Genomic DNA, 22,271 nt, shown 5'->3' with positions numbered 1-22,271 from the left:
CGCTCTTCTCATCAAAGAGGCGCCAACTTTTACCGCCAATTCAGGATGAAGATGACGCAGCAGTAATCTCAAGCAAGCTCAGCGGCCATCTTTAGTAGAAACGCTGTCTATTCACTGACAGCAAGCGGTGGCTTAAACAAGCAGCAAACAGTCCATAAAACACTATTTTCACACCGCTACTTAGGAAAATCCTTTGGGCCCAGCAATTTTCAATAAAACAATTAGGGCTTGGTCACTTTAAGATGATTTTCAGCACACAGTTTTGTAATCCAACAATGGCGCGGATATGTTCCGTATCCTGTTCGTGACGCCAATTTATGCGGTACGCCAGACCTGCAGGGTAATGCGATTGTGAGGTCACGGTCAATGGCAAGCGAGGGTCACTCACAGTTATATATGGAAACCCTGGGCAGGCATACAGCAGTGAAGGAGAGGCTGGCACAGGAGTCCTCTGGGGCACACTCTGTGTTTAGGGACCAGGCCTGGTGTTGGATGAGGTGCCCTGGATGTTGCAGGTGTTTTATGTGCCTAGGGCAAGGTCCCTTTAAAGTTCGTGACGCCAGTGCCAATTGGACGGTGGCACACCGTTTGCTGATAGCAGGAATAACTGAGGAACCACGTAATAATAAAACAGAACTTATGCTTTACTTGTTCTCCAGTGGTTGTCATACACGGACATAGTTGGAAACGCAGTTCCTTTGAAGACAGTTAGTTTTGGTACATTTAATGCAGGCCATATGTAGCAAGGTGATTTCAGAGGGTTAAACACAGGACTTGTAGTACAGGCGGCTTGCACTCTATTCCTGACTGATCCTGGAACATGGAAACTATTCTCCAAGGCCCAATGCCCTAGCTCTGGCGTATATCCTTGGGTCTATAAATATCAAGTACCTCCTCTGCTGTCTTTAGTACCTCTTGCTTTCCAAGACTTGACTCTGCTCTCAGTGTCCTCAGGCTTGTTAACCGTGGTGTTCCTGCTTCTGCAAATATGGACTCAGGAGGGGAACCTTCTCCTTGGATCTGGAACCCGGTTACAGGGACTGCAATACCCTCTCCTAGTCTGCAGGCTCCAGGCCTGCTCTGCTCTCACAGGCCCATGGCCTGGCCTTTTCTCAGACACGGTCTAAAACTAAACTTTCCCTTCCCTGACTGGGCCTTATATAACCTAGGGCTCCCTAGCTCCCTCTATTGACTCAGAGCTGGAATGACACCCCTAGCTGGCCTGCACATGCAAATTTCACAGTAACAGGGAAGTACATAGCATTACATCATGAAGATGACTCATACCAACCTCCCCATAAATAAGGGGAAACGACAGCACAACAAGTGACCCTTCTGTAGTGACGGGCATTACAGCTCCCGTACACTACACAAACACAACGCAAGGGCACTTTCCCCTGCTTGCATTGTACGCATGACAATGACAAAATCTTCCACCCTCTCACAGGACAAGGAATCCCAATACGGGGTTACTTTACATGTGACTCAACCAATGTAGTCTACACCATCAAATGCCCATGCGGCCTGACCTACGTAGGCGAAACCACACAGACCATTAGGGACAGAATATGCCAGCACAAGTCTAATATCCGATGTGAAAACAACCACCTGCCCATTCCCGCACACTTCACAGCCAAACGTCACACTATCGCCCAACTACGGTTCCAGGTAGTGGAGCAAGTAACAGCTCCCAGAAGGGGCGGAGATTTATCACGCCTCCTCATGAGCAGGGAAGCCATGTGGATACACCGCCTCCAAACACTCGAACCTAAGGGTTTCAATCGGGACTATGACATAGGAAGCTTTATATAATCCCTACAGCTCAAAGACTTAAACCAGTGCGGCGACACTAACGGTGCGCACGGGCAATCATAAATGAACCTCCATCTATATAATACACAGCATATACACAGCTTATTCTTTGGGTGCAGATCCATCACATGAACTACCCCATGAACCCCAGATAACATATAAGCTACAGACATTGATTTTTCCTAAAATAAACAGCTCTAACAATACCTCTATTCCTATTCTAGAGCAGATATTGATCCTCATCATAATTCCTAATTGGGAACTGAATAGATCATATCCTTTTAGCCTACTACAATGGTCATCATCTAGAGGTAATTATGACAGACACTGCTCAGATGGACATCCATAGGTAAATATGAGAACTATAGACAAACGAATCCATGGTTTCACCAACTAAGAGGTAAATATGATAGATACTCCCCCAATGGACCTCCACAGGTAACTATGACAATTCACAAGCTTTACCCTCCCAAACCACAGTCCCAGAGCTTCCCCCACTATCCTAATAGCTAGCTGTTAGCAGGATCGCATCCCGGCGCATGCGCGTCTGCACAAAATGACAGACAACAGCTGATTACCCCAGCGGCCGCACGGACGCAGCGAGCGCATGCGCAACTACACTTGAGAAGCTCCGGACGCCATCTTCACTTTACCCGGAAGTGCGTCAGCTAGGACCCGCCCCTCCAACCACGCTGCGCAGCCGGATCCCACATAAGGGGAACGGAGACACAAGCGGCAGCATGGCATTCCGGAATACAGGCCTCAGCCTCCCGGACCGCACGCCAGATAGGGACACAGAGCCCACACAAAAAGCAGCATCCCTGCCAACCACAGAGGAAATTATTCTCATCCAAGCTTTTTTTCGGATTCGATGCGGCAGTAATCCGGGTAAGATACTGACAATGAAAAAGCAGTAACTGAACTACTTTTCTATATGATATTCTTATCGAGACAATAGCCTGTCTTAATATGTTGTATATTCTATACCCAGTCTGACTTAACAATGTGTTGTGAAATCCTTGCCCAGCAGACTCTGCATGTAATTAGACTGTAGAACCACTTGTGATGAGGCATTCTTTAACCTAGAGCAAATGATATGTAAGCTTGTTTTTGTACACCACGTTCAATTTTGGTTTCTACAATGCAGTCCTTAGATTACGGCATTAGCACAATCTCTGTCCTGCTCCGCAAATTTTGTTCCTTAACCCCACCTACTGCTACCCATTGACCAACTCTGTAACCAGTGAAGCACCACAGTCTCACCATGGAAAAAGCGCACCACCTCAAACCACCTACTGACCACAGACCACTCCGATGATGATCCTGCTGGATCGCAGACCACTCCGATGATGATCCTGCTGGATCCCCAGATGACAGCAAACGCTCTCTTCACGTGCCATATCGACACGTCCCCCTTTTTGTGTATAATATATTCGATATACTACCTGTTATTTGTCTGTGACGCACCTATTTGCGATATTATATGCACTAATTGATCCTATACCTTTGTGATTACCATATATTTATCTATGACACTTTGTATGCCTCTCCAGTTGCACTGAAGAAGGCTTCTCAGCCGAAAACGTTTTGACTGGAACCGCACTAAAATAAAAGCTTTGCATTGAAACTCAAGTGGAGTACAGGAGTCTTTATATACTACAGCCACAGACAACACCATGGATTCCCCGAAAAGTGTAAAGCCTGCTCTTCTTGCTCCTCCTCCTCCTCCCCCCAGCCACCATCCTCCTTGGACTCCTCTTCAGACTCCTGCTGACTTGTCTGAGATGGAGTAGCCCCCCTGTGAATTGATTCAGCATTGCTACTTCCTCATCTTCCAGCTCCTGCTCCTGACGGCCTGATCAATGACACAACACAATGCATACTCCAGAAAGAAGGCGTAAGGTACAATGTCACTGATGGCGCCCTGGTTGTGACTGACCAGTTTGGTGATCTCCTCAAATGGCCGCTGAAGTCTGCATGCATCGCGCATGAGCAGCCACTGGTGCAGTGACTAAGATGCGGGTACACTGAAGCCACTTTAATGCAGTGGCTGGGTCAGGTGGATAATAGTCTGTATTCTGTTTGTGAGGCCAATTGCAGCATGCGCAGGGTACTATCACAGGGCCCTTCCAAGGTGTTATAACGCACGTCCCAGGTTAGGAATGCCAGAGTGGTGTAATAGCTTATAATGTCTCTATAGGTGGTTGTAATTGTGTCAACGGTGTCTCCAACCTGGGTACGGCTGGACTCCTGGCTCCTGGCTCACTTGCAATAAATTTGAGTGTAGTGATAGTAGGAGTAATAGAGGAATTTTGTTTGCAGCAGAAATGATGTTCAGACCTTTAGATGAAGTTCAAACTTTTCTTTACTGAAGATAACTTGCATCCAAACTATAAGCAGCTTTGGTCCTAGCAGGTTTTGGCAATAATTGGCAGGAATAGATGCTTCTGCTTTGAGGGGACAGACTACCTAAGGAGGAATGGCTTCTCCTGGGTCTCTGAACTTGACTCACAGATATATTCTCAGAGGATGCTCTCTTCCTGGAACTGGAGGTTGTCTGCAACTTTCTGCTTTCTTTTCATCCAGTTGAGCTGCAGGGCTCAGACTGGGAATTTGATTAAGTCTCTCAGAACGAGACTTGGTCCTTGCTGTCTTCCCTATGCAGGGGAAACTAGAACTGGTTCTAACTGTTTTTTCCTCCCTTGCTGCAGGAAGCCGGAAACCTCCACTTCTCTTCAGCAGGGGGGCAGAATAGAACAGGATTGTTCCACTCTGAACGGCCTAGGGACAGTATATATGTTGTATGTTTGTTTGTTTGCCCCAGGGTGTGATTGGTCTTTAAACTCTGACGAAGCTGGGCAGTCACCATATTGCCTACAAGGGACACCAAGGGACAGACAGAGAGGGGTGTTTTTGTTCATGAGTGAGGATTAAGGGATGTTTTAGGGGAAGAGACCCAGCATCTGTCTCCCTCTTTTATTGTATCCCTTTGTTTCCTACTCACCCACTGAGTAAGCCAGTGAGCACACCTTGTGGGTGCTTATACTCTCCACCATATCACTCTGGTTGGCAGTAGATGACTATCTTGTGTGATAGTTTTGTTTGATTAATTATTGGGCCTATTATTTTAACACATGATGAATTAAAGATAGAAACATAGAATGTGTAGACAGATAAGAACCATTTGGCCCATCTAGTCTGCCCAATATACTGAATACTATGAATAGCCCCTGACCCTATCTTATATGAAGGATGGCCTTATGCCTATCCCATGCATGCTTAAACTCCTTCACTGTATTTGCAGCTACCACTTCTGCAGGAAGGCTATTCCATGCATCCACTACTCTCTCAGTAAAGTAATACTTCCTGATATTACTTTTAAACCTTTGCCCCTCTAATTTAAAACTATGTCCTCTTGTAGCAGTTTTTCTTCTTTTAAATATTCTCTCCTCTTTTACCTTGTTGATTCCCTTTATGTATTTAAAAGTTTCTATCATATCCCCTCTGTCTCGTCTTTCTTCCAAGCTATACATGTTAAGGTCCTTTAATCTTTCCTGGTACGTTTTATCCTGCAATCCATGTACCAGTTTAGTAGCTCTTCTCTGAACTCTCTCCAAAGTATCAATATCCTTCTGGAGATATGGTCTCCAGTACTGAGCACAATACTCCAAATGAGGTCTCACTAGTGCTCTGTAGAGCGGCATGAGCACCTCCCTCTTTCTACTGGTAATTCCTCTCCCTATGCACCCAAGCATTCCACTAACATTTCCTGTTGCTCTATGACATTGTCTGCCTACCTTTAAGTCTTCTGAAATAATGACCCCTAAATCCCTTTCCTCAGATACTGAGGTTAGAACTGTATCACTGATTTTATATTCTGTTCTTGGGTTTTTACGCCCCAAGTGCATTATCTTGCACTTATAAACATTAAATTTTAGTTGCCAGATTTTTGACCATTCCTCTAGTTTTCCTAAATCCTTTTCCATTTGGTGTATCCCTCCAGGAACATCAACCCTGTTACAAATCTTTGTGTCATCAGCAAAAAGACACACCTTACCATCGAGGCCTTCTGCAATTTCGCTGATAAAGATATTAAACAATATGGGTCCCAGAACAGATCCCTGAGGTACCCCACTGGTAACAATACCATGGTCTGAATATACTCCATTGACTACAACCCTCTGTTGTCTGTCCCTCAGCCACTGCCTAATCCATTCAACAATATGGGAGTCCAAACCCAAAGACTCTAATTTATTGATAAGTAGAGTTGAGCGAACACCTGGATGTTCGGGTTTGAGAAGTTCGGCCAAACTTCCTGAAAATGTTCGGGATCCGAACTCGACCCGAACTTCGCCCCGAACCCGAACCCCATTGAAGTCAGTGGGGACCCGAACTTTTCGGAACTAAAAAGACTGTAAAATAGCCCAGGAAAGGGCTAGAGGGCTGCAAAAGGCAGCAAAATGTAGGTAAATCCCCTGCAAACAACTGTGGATAGGGAAATGAATAAAAAAAATAAAAAAAAATTAACCAATATCTATTGGAGAGAGGTCCCATAGCAGAGAATCAGGCTTCATGTCACCCACCACTGGAACAGGCCACTTTCAGATATTTAGGCCCCAGCACCCAGACAGAGGAGAGAGGTCCCATAGCAGAGAATCAGGCTTCATGTCACCCACCACTGGAACAGGCCACTGTGAGATATTTAGGCCCCGGCACCCAGACAGAGGAGAGAGGTCCCATAGCAGAGAATCAGGCTTCATGTCATAGCAGAGAATCAGGCTTCATGTCACCCACCACTGGAACAGGCCACTGTGAGATATTTAGGCCCCGGCACCCAGACAGAGGAGAGAGGTCCCATAGCAGAGAATCAGGCTTCATGTCATAGCAGAGAATCAGGCTTCATGTCACCAACCACTGGAACAGGCCACTGTGAGAAATTTAGGCCCCGGCACCCAGACAGAGGAGAGAGGTCCCATAGCAGACAATCAGGCTTCATGTCATAGCAGAGAATCAGGCTTTATGTCACCCACCACTGGAACAGGCCACTGTGAGATATTTAGGCCCCGGCACCCAGACAGAGGAGAGAGGTCCCATAGCAGAGAATCAGGCTTCATGTCACCCACCACTGGAACAGGCCACTGTGAGATATTTAGGCCCCGGCACCCAGACAGAGGAGAGAGGTCCCAAAGCAGAGAATCAGGCTTCATGTCATAGCAGAGAATCAGGCTTCATGTCACCCACCACTGGAACAGGCCACTGTGAGATATTTAGGCCCCGGCACCCAGACAGAGGAGAGAGGTCCCATAGCAGAGAATCAGGCTTCATGTCACACACCATTGGTACAGGCCAGTTTTCGATATTTAGGCCCCTGGCACCCAGACGGAGGAGAGGTTCATTCAACTTTGGGTTGCCCCGCAATATAATGGTAAAATTAAAAAAAGAGGATTAAATGAAGAAGTGCCCTGGAGTACAAGAATATATGGTTAAGGGGAGGTAGTTATAAATGTCTAATCTGCACAAGGGATGGACAGGTCCTGTGGGATACATGCCTGGTTCATTTTTATGAACGTCAGCTTGTCCACATTGGCTGTGGACAGGCGGCTGCTTTTGTCTGTAATGACGCCCCCTGCCGTGCTGAATACACGTTCAGACAAAGCGCTGAACGCCGGGCAGGCCAGCACCTCCAAGGCATAAAAGGCTAGCTCTGGCCACGTGGACAATTTGGAGACCCAGAAGTTGAATGGGGCCGAACCATCAGTCAGTACGTGGAGGGATGTGCACACGTACTGTTCCACCATGTTAGTGAAATGTTGCCTCCTGCTAACACGTTCCGTATCAGGTGGTGGTGCAGTTAGCTGTGGCGTGGTGACAAAACTTTTCCACATCTCTGCCATGCTAACCCCTGCCCTCAGAGGAGCTGGCCATGACACAGCTGCTTGGCGACCTCTTGCTCCTCCTCTGCCTTCGCCTTGGGCTTCCACTTGTTCTCCTGTGACATTTGGGAATACTCTCAGTAGCGCGTCTACCAACGTGCGCTTGTACTCGCGCATCTTCCTATCACGCTCCAGCGCAGGAAGTAAGGTGGGCACATTGTCTTTGTACCGGGGATCCAGAAGGGTGGCAACCCAGTAGTCCGCACACGTTAAAATGTGGGCAACTTTGCTGTCTTTGCGCAGGCACTGCAGTATGTAGTCGCTCATGTGTGCCAGGCTGCCCAGAAGTAAGGACAAGCTGTCCTCTGTGGGAGGCGTATCATCATCGTCCTCCGTTTCCCCCCAGCCACGCACCAGTGATGGGCCCGAGCTGCATTGGGTGCCACCCCGCTGTGAACATGCTTCATCCTCATCCTCCTCTTCCTCATCCTCGTCCTCCAGTAGTGGGCCCTGGCTGGCCACATTTGTACCTGGCCTCTGCTGTTGCAAAAAACTCCCTCTGAGTCACTTCTAAGAGACTGGCCTGAAAGTGCTTAAAATGACCCCTCTTCCTCCTCCTCCTCCTCCTCCTCCTCCTGGGCCACCTCCTCTTCCATCATCGCCCTAAGTGTTTTCTCAAGGAGACATAGAAGTGGTATTGTAATGCTGATAACGGTGTCATCGCCACTGGCCATGTTGGTGGAGTACTCGAAACAGCGCAACAGGGCACACAGGTCTTGCATGGAGGCCCAGTCATTGGTGGTGAAGTGGTGCTGTTCCGCAGTGCGACTGACCCGTGCATGCTGCAGCTGAAACTCCACTATGCCCTGCTGCTGCTCGCACAGTCTGTCCAGCATGTGCAAGGTGGAGTTCCACCTGGTGCGCACGTCGCATATGAGCCGGTGAGCGGGAAGTCCGAAGTTTCGCTGTAGCACAGACAGGCGAGCAGCGGCAGGATGTGAACGCCGGAAGCGCGCACAGACGGACCGCACTTTATGCAGCAGCTCTGACATGTCGGGGTAGTTTTGAATGAACTTCTGCACCACCAAATTCAACACATGCGCCAGGCAAGGGATGTGTGTCAAACCGGCTAGTCCCAGAGCTGCGACGAGATTTCGCCCATTATCGCACACCACCAGGCCGGGCTTGAGGCTCACCGGCAGCAACCACTCGTCGGTCTGTTGTTCAATACCCCGCCTCAACTCCTGCGCGGTGTGGGGCCTGTCCCCCAAACATATGAGTTTCAGAATGGCCTGCTGACGTTTACCCCCGGGCTGTGCTGAAGTTGGTGGTGAAGGTGTGTGGCTGACTGGATGAGGAGGTGGAAGAAGAGGAGGAGGAAGCCGAGTAGGAGGAGGAGTCTACAGGAGGCAAAGAATGTTGCCCTGCGATCCTTGGCGGCGGAAGGACGCGCGCCAAAGAGCTCTCCGCCTGGGGCCCAGCCGCCACTACATTTACCCAGTGTGCAGTTAGGGAGATATAGCGTCCCTGGCCGTGCTTACTGGTCCACGTATCTGTGGTTAGAAGGACCTTGCCACAGATGGCGTTGCGCAGTGCACACTTGATTTTATCGGATACTTGGTTGTGCAGGGAAGGCACAGCTCTCTTGGAGAAGTAGTGGCGGCTGGGAACAACATACTGTGGGACAGCAAGTGACATGAGCTGTTTGAAGCTATCTGTGTCCACCAGCCTGAATGACAGCATTTCATAGGCCAGTAGTTTAGAAATGCTGGCATTCAGGGCCAGGGATCGAGGGTGGCTAGGTGGGAATTTACGCTTTCTCTCAAATGTTTGTGAGATGGAGAGCTGAACGCTGCCGTGTGACATGGTTGAGATGCTTGGTGACGGAGGTGGTGGTGTTGGTGGTACATCCTCTGTTTGCTGGGCGGCATGTGCCAACGTTCCTCCCGAGGCGGAGGAAGAGGCCGAGGCAGCAGCAGAAGAGGTAGCAGGGGGAGCCTAAGTGAGTTCCTTGTTTTTAAGGTGTTTACTCCACTGCAGTTCATGCTTTGCATGCAGATGCCTGGTCATGCAGGTTGTGCTAAGGTTCAGAACGTTAATGCCTCGCTTCAGGCTCTGATGGCACAGCGTGCAAACCACTCGGGTCTTGTCGTCAGCACATTGTTTGAAGAACTGCCACGCCAGGGAACTCCTTGAAGCTGCCTTTGAGGTGCTTGGTCCCAGGTGGAGGTGGCCAGTAGCAGGCGAACTCTCTTGGCGGCGGGTGTTCTGCTTTTGACCCCTGCTCCCTCTTTTGCTACGCTGTTGGCTCGGTCTCACCACTGCCTCTTCCTCTGAACTCTGAAAGTCAGTGGCACGACCTTCATTCCATGTGGGGTCTAGGACCTCATCGTCCCCTGCATCGTCTTCCGCCCAGTCTTCCTCCCTGACCTCCTATTCAGTCTGCACACTGCAGAAAGACGCAGCAGTTGGCACCTGTGTTTCGTCATCATCATAGACGTGCTGAGGTGGTATTCCCATGTCCTCATCAACCAAACATAAGTGGTTGTGCGTCAGTGCATTCTATGTCTTCCACCGCTGGGGAAGGGCTAGATGGATGCCCTTGGGAAACCCTGCCAGCAGAGTCTTCAAACAGCATAAGAGACTGCTGCATAACTTGAAGCTCAGACAGTTTCCCTGGTATGCATGGGGGTGATGTGATAGACAGATGGGCTTGGTTTTCAGGCGCCATCTGGGTGCTTTCTGCAGAAGACTGGGTGGGAGATAATGTGAACGTGCATGATCCACTGTCGGCCACCCAATTGACTAATGCCTGTACCTGCTCAGGACTTACCATCCTTAGAACGGCATTGGGCCCCACCAAATATGGCTGTAAATTTTGGCGGGTACTGGGACCTGAGGTAGTTGGTTCACTAGGACGCGCGGCTGTGGCAGAACGGCCACGTCCTCTCCCAGCACCAGAGGGTCCACTAACAACACCACGACCATATCTGCGTCCGCGTCCCTTACTAGATGTTTTCCTCATTGTTACCGTTCACCACAATAAGAAAAAAATTATTTGGCCCAATGTATTGAATTCAAATTCAGGCCTTTTTTTACAGGCACCTAACACTATCTGGATATCTTTTTATGTACCGTATTACACTAATACAGGCACAGCAGTAACCACAGATTTAGGGGAATATCAATTGTAGGCCTAGTATTTAGGCCCTGGATGAAAGGTATCCTTTTACGGACAGAATTACACTTGGAGATTCACAGTAGCGTGTGAAAAAATATATAGGATTATGCTTTGAGCACTTGTTTTTTAACACTTATTGTAATATACACTTTAACGGAAAGAAATACACTTGGAGATGCACGGTAGCGTGTGAAGTTATTGAAGATGACCCTATCAGCACTTGAATTTACACCTTGAGTGTAATATACCCTTTTACGAACAGAAATACACTATGAGATGCACAATAGTGCGTGCAAATTTAAAGGCTTATGCTTTCAGCAATTGTAATTTAACACTTTGTGTAATATACCCTTTTACGGAAAAAAAATAAACTTGGAGATGTACGCTGAGTGTAATATACCCTTTTACGGACAGATTTACACTTGGCCTGCAACAGCAGAAACCACTGATTTAGGGTATTGCTATTTTGGGAATTGAATTTCAACCCAGAACAAAAACTATACTTTGACGGACACTATAAAACTTGTCCTGCCACAGCAGTAACCACAGATTTAGGGTATTGCTATTTTGGCAATTGAATTTCACCCCAGAAAAAAATATATCCTTTGCCAGACAGCAGACAGTATTACACTTGGCTAGCCACAGCTGGAACACCAGATTTAGGGGATTGCTATTTTTGCAAGTGAATTTCACCCCTCAATAAAATATAGAAAATTCTATCCTGAGTTTCTAGGAGTGACAATAAGCACAGCCAAGCCCCTGATGTAGGATATAGCAAAAAAAAAAAAAAAAAAACTACTATTGATGGTTAAAGGGATTTGGTGGCAGCTTGTGCTGGCGCACCACAAGACATAAAATGGCCGCCGATCACCCCAGAAAAAAGTGACAGAAAAACGCTCTGGGCAGCCTAAAAACAGTGAGCAATTAACTAGCAGAAGTTGAATGATTCGCAGCTGTAGATCAATCGCTTCATGAAGTGTTTTTGCTGAGTTAAGCCCTGCCTAATCTCGAACTAACAGGAGCTGCATCCTCTCCCTACACTGATCAGAGCAGAGTGACGTGCGGCGCTACGTGACTCCAGCTTAAATAGAGGCTGGGTCACATGCTGCACTGGCCAATCACACCCATGCCAATAGTAGGCATGGCCGTGATGCCCTCTTGGGGCAAGTAGTATGACGCTTGTTGATTGGCTGCTTTGCAGGCTTTCAAAATGCGCCATTGAAATCGCCGAACAACGAACCCGAACCCGTATTTTTACGTAAATGTTCGGGTCCGTGTCACGAACACCCCAAAATTCGGTACGAACCCGAACTATACAGTTCGGGTTTGTTCATCCCTATTGATAAGCCTTCTATGTGGGACAGTATCAAAAGCTTTACTAAAGTCTAGATAAGTGATGTCTACTGCACCTCCACTATCTATTATTTTAGTCACCCAATCACAAAAATCAATAAGATTAGTTTGACATGATCTCCCTGAAGTAAACTCATGCTGTTTTTCATCTTTTAATCCATGGGATTTTAGATGTTCCACAATTCTCCCCTTAAGTATGGTTTCCATGGAACTCCTGGAACCTGGCACATATAACAAACAGGAAGGAGGGGTATATGACTCCCCTAGCCATTCCCGAAGCAGCGGGGTTACCCTTGCTGGACCTGCCTGGGACTTACCACTTACTCGTGGACTGTGAGTAGGCCATTAGTATTAATGTCCGCAGAGGCAGTCCATGTAAAGAGAACATTGCTGTAAGGCAAGGCACACAAAGGTAAGGTGCTACTGCTCTGGCTAAAGGAAAAGTTAGTGCAGTTTCACAAAAAGTGCATAAATTCACATTGCGGCATCTGTAAAAGAGTCCATACAATGAGCATAAGTACTTGAACGTTGCTCAACCTGTAAACAATTAGGCAAAATTAGTGCAAGATTAGCACAGTATAAATCACAAAGAGCTCAGTTACACGTTTGAGTCTTTTCTTTGGGTTGTCATATATCTTCTATATAAAAAAGAATCTTCATATAAAAGAGAGGATAAAAAAAAAAATTATATATCAAAAAAAATTATATGATCCTCCAGGCAGACATAAACACGCCTCTAAGTTCTTTTATCGAGTATCTTAAATTGATTTGTGCAAGCAGTGAAACAAAGGGACATTGTATATGCAAAATATATATTGTTTATTATAAAACAAGGAATATAAAATCAATACAATTGCAAAACAAATGAGGAAGTTACAAAATAATACCCAAAATATGCCACACGGTGGTGCTAACACACCCCTATCTCACCAGCACAGTACAACTTAGTGATTTATGACAACCAGTGTCATAACTTTAACAAAACAGACTCATATACAAAGAGAAACTTAGGATCTTCTGTTTATCAAACAGGCTATAACAATAAAACAAGGATTATACAGGAAAATAACTATTATCCCTTGACTCTGTTTTCCTATGAATAGGGATGAGCGAACCCGAACTGTATAGTTCGGGTTCGTACCGAATTTTGGGGTGTCCGTGACACGGACCCGAACCCGAACATTTTCGTAAAAGTCCGGGTTCGTTGTTCGGCGCTTTCTTGGCGCTTTTTGAAAGGCTGCAAAGCAGCCAATCAACAAGCATCATACTACTTGCCCCAAGAGGCCATCACAGCCATGCCTACTATTGGCATGGCTGTGATTGGCCAGTGCAGCATGTGACCCAGCCTCTATATAAGCTTGGGTCACGTAGCGCTGCACGTCACTCTGCTGATACAAGTGTAGGGAGAGGTTGCAGCTGCGACGTTAGGGCGAGATTAGGCAGTGATTAACTCCTCCAAAAGACTTCATTCAGTGATCGATCTACAGCTGTGGATCATTGAACTGCTGCTATTCAATTGCTCACTGTTTTTAGGCTGCCCAGAGCGTTTTTCATTCACTTTTTTCTGGGATGATCGGTGGCCATTTTGTGGCTTGTGGTGCGCCAGCACAAGCTGCCACCAAGTGCATTTAACCATCAATAGTGTGGTTATTTTTTGCTATATCCTACATCAGGGTCAAGCTGTCATCAAGTGCATTTAACCATCAATAGTGTGGTTATTTTTTGGCCATATACTACATCAGGGGCAAGCTGAGCCTGTCACCAAGTGCATTTAACCATCAATAGTGTGGTTATTTTTTGGCTATATCCTACATCAGGGTCAAGCTGTCATCAAGTGCATTTAACCATCAATAGTGTGGTTATTTTTTGGCCATATACTACATCAGGGGCAAGCTGAGCCTGTCACAAAGTGCATTTAACCATCAATAGTGTGGTTATTTTTTGGCTATATCCTACATCAGGGTCAAACTGAGCCTGTCACCAAGTTATTCTCAATAACTTCACACACACGCTACTGTGCAATTCCAAGTCTAATTCTGTGTGAAAACATATACCTGTCACCCAGCGCCTAAAAAATAGGCCTCACATTTATATTCATCCAAATCTGTCATTACTGCTTTAGCTGGTCAAGTTATTTAGTGTCCGTCAAAGCACAGTTTTTGTTCTGGGTTGAAATACAATTCCCAATTTTGCAATTCTCTAAATTAGTGGTTTCTGCTGTATCAGGCCTATTTTAAATCTATCCCTAAAATGGTATATTAGATTCAAGGTGCTGATAGGGTAATTCTCAATAACTTCACACACACGCTACTGTGCAGATCCAAGTCTAATTCTGTGATTAAACGTATACCTGTCACCCAGCGCCTAAAAAATAGGCCTCACATTTATATTCATCCAAATCTGTCATTACTGCTTTAGCTGGTCAAGTTATTTAGTGTCCGTCAAAGCACAGTTTTTGTTCTGGGTTGAAATACAATTCCCAATTTTGCAATTCTCTAAATTAGTGGTTTCTGCTGTATCAGGCCTACTTTAAATCTATCCCTAAAAGGGTATATAAGATTCAAGGTGCTGATAGGGTAATTCTCAATAACTTCACACACACGCTACTGTGCAGATCTAAGTCTAATTCTGTGTGTAAACGTATACCTGTCACCCAGCGCCTAAAAAATAGGCCTCACATTTATATTCATCCAAATCTGTCATTACTGCTTTAGCTGGTCAAGTTATTTAGTGTCCGTCAAAGCACAGTTTTTGTTCTGGGTTGAAATACAATTCCCAATTTTTCAATTCTCTAAATTAGTGGTTTCTGCTGTATCAGGCCTACTTTAAATCTATCCCTAAAAGGGTATATAAGATTCAAGGTGCTGATAGGGTAATTCTCAATAACTTCACACACACGCTACTGTGCAGATCCAAGTCTAATTCTGTGTGTAAACGTATACCTGTCACCCAGCGCCTAAAAAATAGGCCTCACATTTATATTCATCCAAATCTGTCATTACTGCTTTAGCTGGTCAAGTTATTTAGTGTCCGTCAAAGCACAGTTTTTGTTCTGGGTTGAAATACAATTCCCAATTTTTCAATTCTCTAAATTAGTGGTTTTTGCTGTATCAGGCCTACTTTAAATCTATCCCTAAAAGGGTATATAAGATTCAAGGTGCTGATAGGGTAATTCTCAATAACTTCACACACACGCTACTGTGCAGATCCAAGTCTAATTCTGTGTGTAAACGTATACCTGTCACCCAGCGCCTAAAAAATAGGCCTCACATTTATATTCATCCAAATCTGTCATTACTGCTTTAGCTGGTCAAGTTATTTAGTGTCCGTCAAAGCACAGTTTTTGTTCTGGGTTGAAATACAATTCCCAATTTTGCAATTCTCAAAATTAGTGGTTTCTGCTGTATCAGGCTTACTTTAAATCTATCCCTAAAAGGGTATATTAGATTCAAGGTGCTGATAGGGTCATTCTCAATAACTTCACACACACGCTACTGTGCAGATCCAAGTCTAATTCTGTGATTAAACGTATACCTGTCACCCAGCACCTAAAAAATAGGCCTCACATTTATATTCATCCAAATCTGTCATTACTGCTTTAGCTGGTCAAGTTATTTAGTGTCCGTCAAAGCACAGTTTTTGTTCTGGGTTGAAATACAATTCCCAATTTTGCAATTCTCAAAATTAGTGGTTTCTGCTGTATCAGGCTTACTTTAAATCTATCCCTAAAAGGGTATATTAGATTCAAGGTGCTGATAGGGTCATTCTCAATAACTTCACACACACGCTACTGTGCAGATCCAAGTCTAATTCTGTCCGTAAACGTATACCTGTCACCCAGCGCCTAAATAATAGGCCTCAAATTTGTATTCAGCTAAATCTGTCATTACTAGTGTGCATGTATTAGTGTAATACGGTACCTAAATAGATAGCCAGATAGTGTTAGGTGTCTATAAAAAAAGGCCTGAATTTGAATTCAATACATTGGCTCGAATAATATTTTTCTTATTGTGGTGAACGGTAACAATGAGAAAAACATCTAGTAAGGGACGCGGACGCGGACATGGTCGTGGTGTTGTTAGTGGACCCTCTGGTGCTGGGAGAGGACGTGGCCGTTCTGCCACAGCCACACGTCCTAGTGTACCAACTACCTCAGGTCCCAGTAGCCGCCAAAATTTACAGCCATATTTGGTGGGGCCCAATGCCGTTCTAAGGATGGTAAGGCCTGAGCAGGTACAGGCATTAGTCAATTGGGTGGCCGACAGTGGATCCAGCACGTTCACATTATCTCCCACCCAGTCTTCTGCAGAAAGCGCACAGATGGCGCATGAAAACCAAGCCCATCAGTCTGTCACATCACCCCCATGCATATCAGGGAATCTGTCTGAGCCTCAAGTTATGCAGCAGTCTCTTATGCTGTTTGAAGACTCTGCTGGCAGGGTTTCCCAAGGGCATCCACCTAGCCCTTCCCCAGGGGTGGAAAAGATAGAATGCACTAACGCACAACCACTTATGTTTCCTGATGATGAGGACATGGGAATACCACCTCAGCACGTCTCTGATGATGATGAAACACAGGTGCCAACTGCTGCGTCTTTCTGCAGTGTGCAGACTGAACAGGAGGTCAGGGATCAAGACTGGGTGGAAGACGATTCAGGGGACGATGAGGTCCTAGACCCCACATGGAATGAAGGTCGTGCCACTGACTTTCACAGTTCGGAGGAAGAGGCAGTGGTGAGACCGAGCCAACAGCGTAGCAAAAGACAAAGAGGGAGCACTGGGCAAAAGCAGAACACCCGCCGCCAAGAGACTCCGCCTGCTACTGACCGCCGCCATCTGGGACCGAGCACCCCAAAGGCAGCTTCAAGGAGTTCCCTGGCATGGCACTTCTTCAAACAATGTGCCGACGACAAGACCCGAGTGGTTTGCACGCTGTGCCATCAGAGCCTGAAGCTAGGCATTAACGTTCTGAACCTTAGCACAACCTGCATGACCAGGCACCTGCATGCAAAGCATGAACTGCAGTGGAGTAAACACATTAAAAACAAGGAAGTCCCTCAGGCTCCCCCTGCTACCTCTTCTGCTGCTGCCGCCTCGGCCTCTTCTGCTGCTGCCGCCGCCTCGGCCTCTTCCTCCGCCTCTGGAGGAACGTTGGCACCTGCCGCCCAACAAACATGGGATGTACCACCAACACCACCACCTCCGTCACCAAGCATCTCAACCATGTCACACGGCAGCGTTCAGCTCTCCATCTCACAAACATTTGAGAGAAAGCGTAAATTCCCACCTAGCCACCCTCGATCCCTGGCCCTGAATGCCAGCATTTCTAAACTACTGGCCTATGAAATGCTGTCATTTAGGCTGGTGGACACAGACAGCTTCAAACAGCTCATGTCGCTTGCTGTCCCACAGTATGTTGTTCCCAGCCGGCACTACTTCTCCAAGAGAGCTGTGCCTTCCCTGCACAACCAAGTATCCGATAAAATCAAGTGTGCACTGCGCAACGCCATCTGTGGCAAGGTCCACCTAACCACAGATACGTGGACCAGTAAGCACAGCCAGGGACACTATATCTCCCTAACTGCACACTGGATAAATGTAGTGGCGACTGGGCCCCAGGCGGAGAGCTGTTTGGCGCACGTCCTTCTGCCACCAAGGATCGCAGGGCAACATTCTTTGCCTCCTGTCTCCTCCTCCTCCTACTCAGCTTCCTCCTCCTCTTCTTCCACCTGCTCATCCAGTCAGCCACACACCTTCACCACCAACTTCAGCACAGCCCGGGGTAAACGTCAGCAGGCCGTTCTGAAACTCATATGTTTGGGGGACAGGCCCCACACCGCACAGGAGTTGTGGGGGGGGTATAGAACAACAGACTGACGAGTGGTTGCTGCCGGTGAGCCTCAAGCCCGGCCTGGTGGTTTGCGATAATGGGCGAAATCTCGTTGCAGCTCTGGGACTAGCCGGTTTGACGCACATCCCTTGCCTGGCGCATGTGCTGAATTTGGTGGTGCAGAAGTTAATTCACAACTACCCCGACATTTCAGAGCTGCTGCATAAAGTGCGGGCCGTCTGTTCGCGCTTCCAGCGTTCACATCCTGCCGCTGCTCGCCTGTCTGCGCTACAGCGTAACTTCGGCCTTCCCGCTCACCGCCTCATATGTGACGTGCCCACCAGGTGGAACTCCACCTTGCACATGCTGGACAGACTGTGCGAGCAGCAGCAGGCCATAGTGGAGTTTCAGCTGCAGCACGCACGGGTCAGTCGCACTGTGGAACAGCACCACTTCACCACCAATGACTGGGCCTCCATGCGAGACCTGTGTGCCCTGTTGCGCTGTTTCGAGTACTCCACCAACATGGCCAGTGGCGATGACGCCGTTATCAGCGTTACAATACCACTTCTATGTCTCCTTGAGAAAACACTTAGGGCGATGATGGAAGAGGAGGTGGCCCAGGAGGAGGAGGAGGAGGAAGAGGGGTCATTTTTAGCACTTTCAGGCCAGTCTCTTCGGAGTGACTCAGAGGGAGGTTTTTTGCAACAGCAGAGGCCAGGTACAAATGTGGCAAGACAGGGCCCACTACTGGAGGATGAGGACGAGGAGGACGAGGATGAGGAGGAGGTGGAGGAGGATGAGGATGAAGCATGTTCACAGCGGGGTGGCACCCAACGCAGCTCGGGCCCATCACTGGTGCGTGGCTGGGGGGAAACTCAGGACGATGACGATACGCCTCCCACAGAGGACAGCTTGTCCTTACCTCTGGGCAGCCTGGCACACATGAGCGACTACATGCTGCAGTGCCTGCGCAATGACAGCAGAGTTGCCCACATTTTAACGTGTGCGGAGTACTGGGTTGCCACCCTGCTGGATCCACGGTACAAAGACAATTCTCTGATTCTCTGCTGAGTCGCTGACTTGAAGCCAGATTCTATGTTATGGGACCTCTCTCCTCTGTCTGGGTGCCGGGCCCTAAATTATATGACAATGGACTGTTCCAATGTTGGGTGACGTGAAGCATGATTCTCTGCTATGACATGAAGACTGATTCTCTGCTGGCATGAAGCCAGATTCTATGTTATGGGACCTCTCTCCTCTGTCTGGGTGCCGGGGCCTAAAAATATCTGACAGTGGCCTGTTCCAGTGGTGGGTGACATGAAGCCTGATTCTCTGCTATGACATGAAGACTGATTCTCTGCTGAGTCGCTGACATGAAGCCTGAATCTCTGTTATGGGACATATCTCCTCTGTCTGGGTGCCGGGGCCTAAATTATATGACAATGGACTGTTCCAATGTTGGGTGACGTGAAGCATGATTCTCTGCTATGACATGAAGACTGATTCTCTGCTGACATGAAGCCTGAATCTCTGCTATGGGACCTCTCTCCTCTGCCTGGGTGCCTGGGCCTAAATATCTGACAATGGACTGTTCCAGTGGTGGGTGACATGAAGCCTGATTCTCTGCTATGACATGAAGACTGATTCTCTGCTGATATGAAGCCAGATTCTCTGCTATGGGACCTCTCTTCTCTGTCTGGGTGCCGGGGCCTAAATATATGACAATGGACTGTTCCAGTGGTGGGTGACGTGAAGCCTGATTCTCTGCTATGACATGAAGACTGATTCTCTGCTGACATGAAGCCTGATTCTCTGCTATGGGACCTCTCTCCAATTGATATTGGTTCATTTTTATTTATTTTATTTTAATTTTAATTCCTTTCCCTATCCACATTTGTTTGCAGGGGATTTAACTACATTTTGCTGCCTTTTGCAGCCCTCTAGCCCTTTCCTGGGCTGTTTTACAGCCTTTTTAGTGCCGAAAAGTTCGGGTCCCCATTGACTTCAATGGGGTTCGGATCCCGAACCCGAACATTTCCGGGAAGTTCGGCCAAACTTCTCGAACCCGAACATCCAGGTGTTCGCTCAACTCTACCTATGACCAATCAAAAATATATGATATTAATACGATAAAATATTCAGAACGGCAATCAGACTATGGAAAATAACTTTCCAAGGGTTTAGTCCTCTTTTCAATGTCAGATCTTCCATTAACAATATGCATCTTTGCTAAGAGAATAATCAGCATTATAGAGGCACCTAACGCTATATGTTCCCACAGAATGGGGACTCTTGTCTATATACCGAGAGAAATACCTTATTAATATCACGAGCAGTAAACACAATATACGTTACCGGGTCAAAGGTAGACAGAGCTCAGATGGGACCAGTTCTCAAGAACTTTCCTAGTAGTCCAAAATAAGAATCCAAGTTTTTTCTAGTAAAGTTTTCTTTTGAGTTTTTCTTTTGGTCTTGATTGAATCAATGGATGGATGGATTAATGGCTTAATGGATCCCTTACTGCTCTGCACACGAGTCATTATTCCCCACCTTATCTAAGAATCATCCCCTTTAGATTAGGGATTTCCAATCAGGTAAGTTGGGTGTATTTGCATGCTAATAACACAATGATGTCATATTAACCCTTAACATGGTATAGAACAAATGACAAAATAATATGATATTGCCCATCTGCCTCCAGATGGCACTGTGGTACTGCAGATGAATACCACAACCTTAAACATTAAAACAAAATACCTAATAATTAGAGTTGAGTGGACACCTGGATGTTCGGGTTCGATGGGTTTGGCCGAACTTCACAAAAAAGTTTGAGTTCGGGACCCAAACTTGACCCCGAACCCAAACACCATTGAAGTCAATAGGAACCCGAATTTTGGAGCACTAAAATGGCTGTAAAAATGTCATGGAAAGAGCTAGAGGGCTGCAAATGGCATAAAAATGTGGTTAAGAGCATGGCAAGTGCTCTGCATCAAATGTGGATAGGGAAATGACTTTAACCACCTCAGCCCCCATGGCTTAAACACCCTGAAAGACCAGGCCACTTTTTACACTTCTGACCTACACTACTTTCACCGTTTATTGCTCGGTCATGCAACTTACCACCCAAATGAATTTTACCTCCTTTTCTTCTCACTGATAGAGCTTTCATTTGGTGGTATTTCATTGCTGCTGACATTTTTACATTTTTTGTTATTAATCGAAATCTAACGATTTTTTTGCAAAAGAATGACATTTTTCACTTTCAGTTGTAAAATTTTGCAAAAAAAACGAGATCCGTATATAAATTTTGCTCTAAATTTATTGTTCTACATGTCTTTGATAAAAAAAAAATGTTTGGGTAAAAAAAAAAAATGGTTTGGGTAAAAGTTATAGCGTTTACAAACTATGGTACAAAAATGTGAATTTCCGCTTTTTGAAGCAGCTCTGACTTTCTGAGCACCTGTCATGTTTCCTGAGGTTCTACAATGGCCAGACAGTACAAACACCCCACAAATGACCCCATTTCGGAAAGTAGACACCCTAAGGTATTCGCTGATGGGCATAGTGAGTTCATAGAACTTTTTATTTTTTGTCACAAGTTAGCGGAAAATGATGATTTTTTTTTATTTATTTTTTTCTTACAAAGTCTCATATTCCACTAACTTGTGACAAAAAATAAAAACTTCCATGAACTCACTATGCCCATCAGCGAATACCTTGGGGTGTCTTCTTTCCAAAATGGGGTCACTTGTGGGGAAGTTATACTGCCCTGGCATTCTAGGGGCCCAAATGTGTGGTAAGTAGTTTGAAATCAAATTCTGTAATAAATGGCCAGTGAAATCCGAAAGGTGCTCTTTGGAATGTGGGCCCCTTTGCCCACCTAGGCTGCAAAAAAGTGTCACACATGTGGTATCTCCGTATTCAGGAGAAGTTGGGGAATGTGTTTTGGGATGTCATTTTACATATACCCATGCTGGGTGAGATAAATATCTTGGTCAAATGCCAACTTTGTATAAAAAAATGGGAAAAGTTGTCTTTTGCCAAGATATTTCTCTCACCCAGCATGGGTATATGTAAAATGACACCCCAAAACACATTCCCCAACTTCTCCTGAATACGGAGATACCAGATGTGTGACACTTTTTTGCAGCCTAGGTGGGCAAAGGGGCCCAAATTCTAAAGAGCACCTTTCGGATTTCTCTGGTCATTTTTTACACAT

The 22,271-nt window shown here is 46.3% G+C and overlaps 1 long non-coding RNA gene across 1 annotated transcript; it reads left to right on the top strand.

Annotated features, from left to right (window-relative positions):
* Positions 1-972: 972 nt before the first annotated feature.
* On the top strand, positions 973-21,502 carry LOC120991751. Its single transcript, XR_005776796.1, has 3 exons — positions 973-1,121; positions 4,748-4,751; positions 21,492-21,502. It is a non-coding gene; the product is annotated as an uncharacterized LOC120991751 (long non-coding RNA).
* The last annotated feature ends 769 nt before the right edge of the window (positions 21,503-22,271 follow it).

This window comes from Bufo bufo, chromosome 2 (assembly GCF_905171765.1).
Source record: "Bufo bufo chromosome 2, aBufBuf1.1, whole genome shotgun sequence".
Classification (NCBI taxonomy): domain Eukaryota; kingdom Metazoa; phylum Chordata; class Amphibia; order Anura; family Bufonidae; genus Bufo; species Bufo bufo.
The sequence above is the reverse complement of the archived record's forward strand: the minus strand, read 5'-3'. Positions and strand labels throughout refer to the sequence as shown.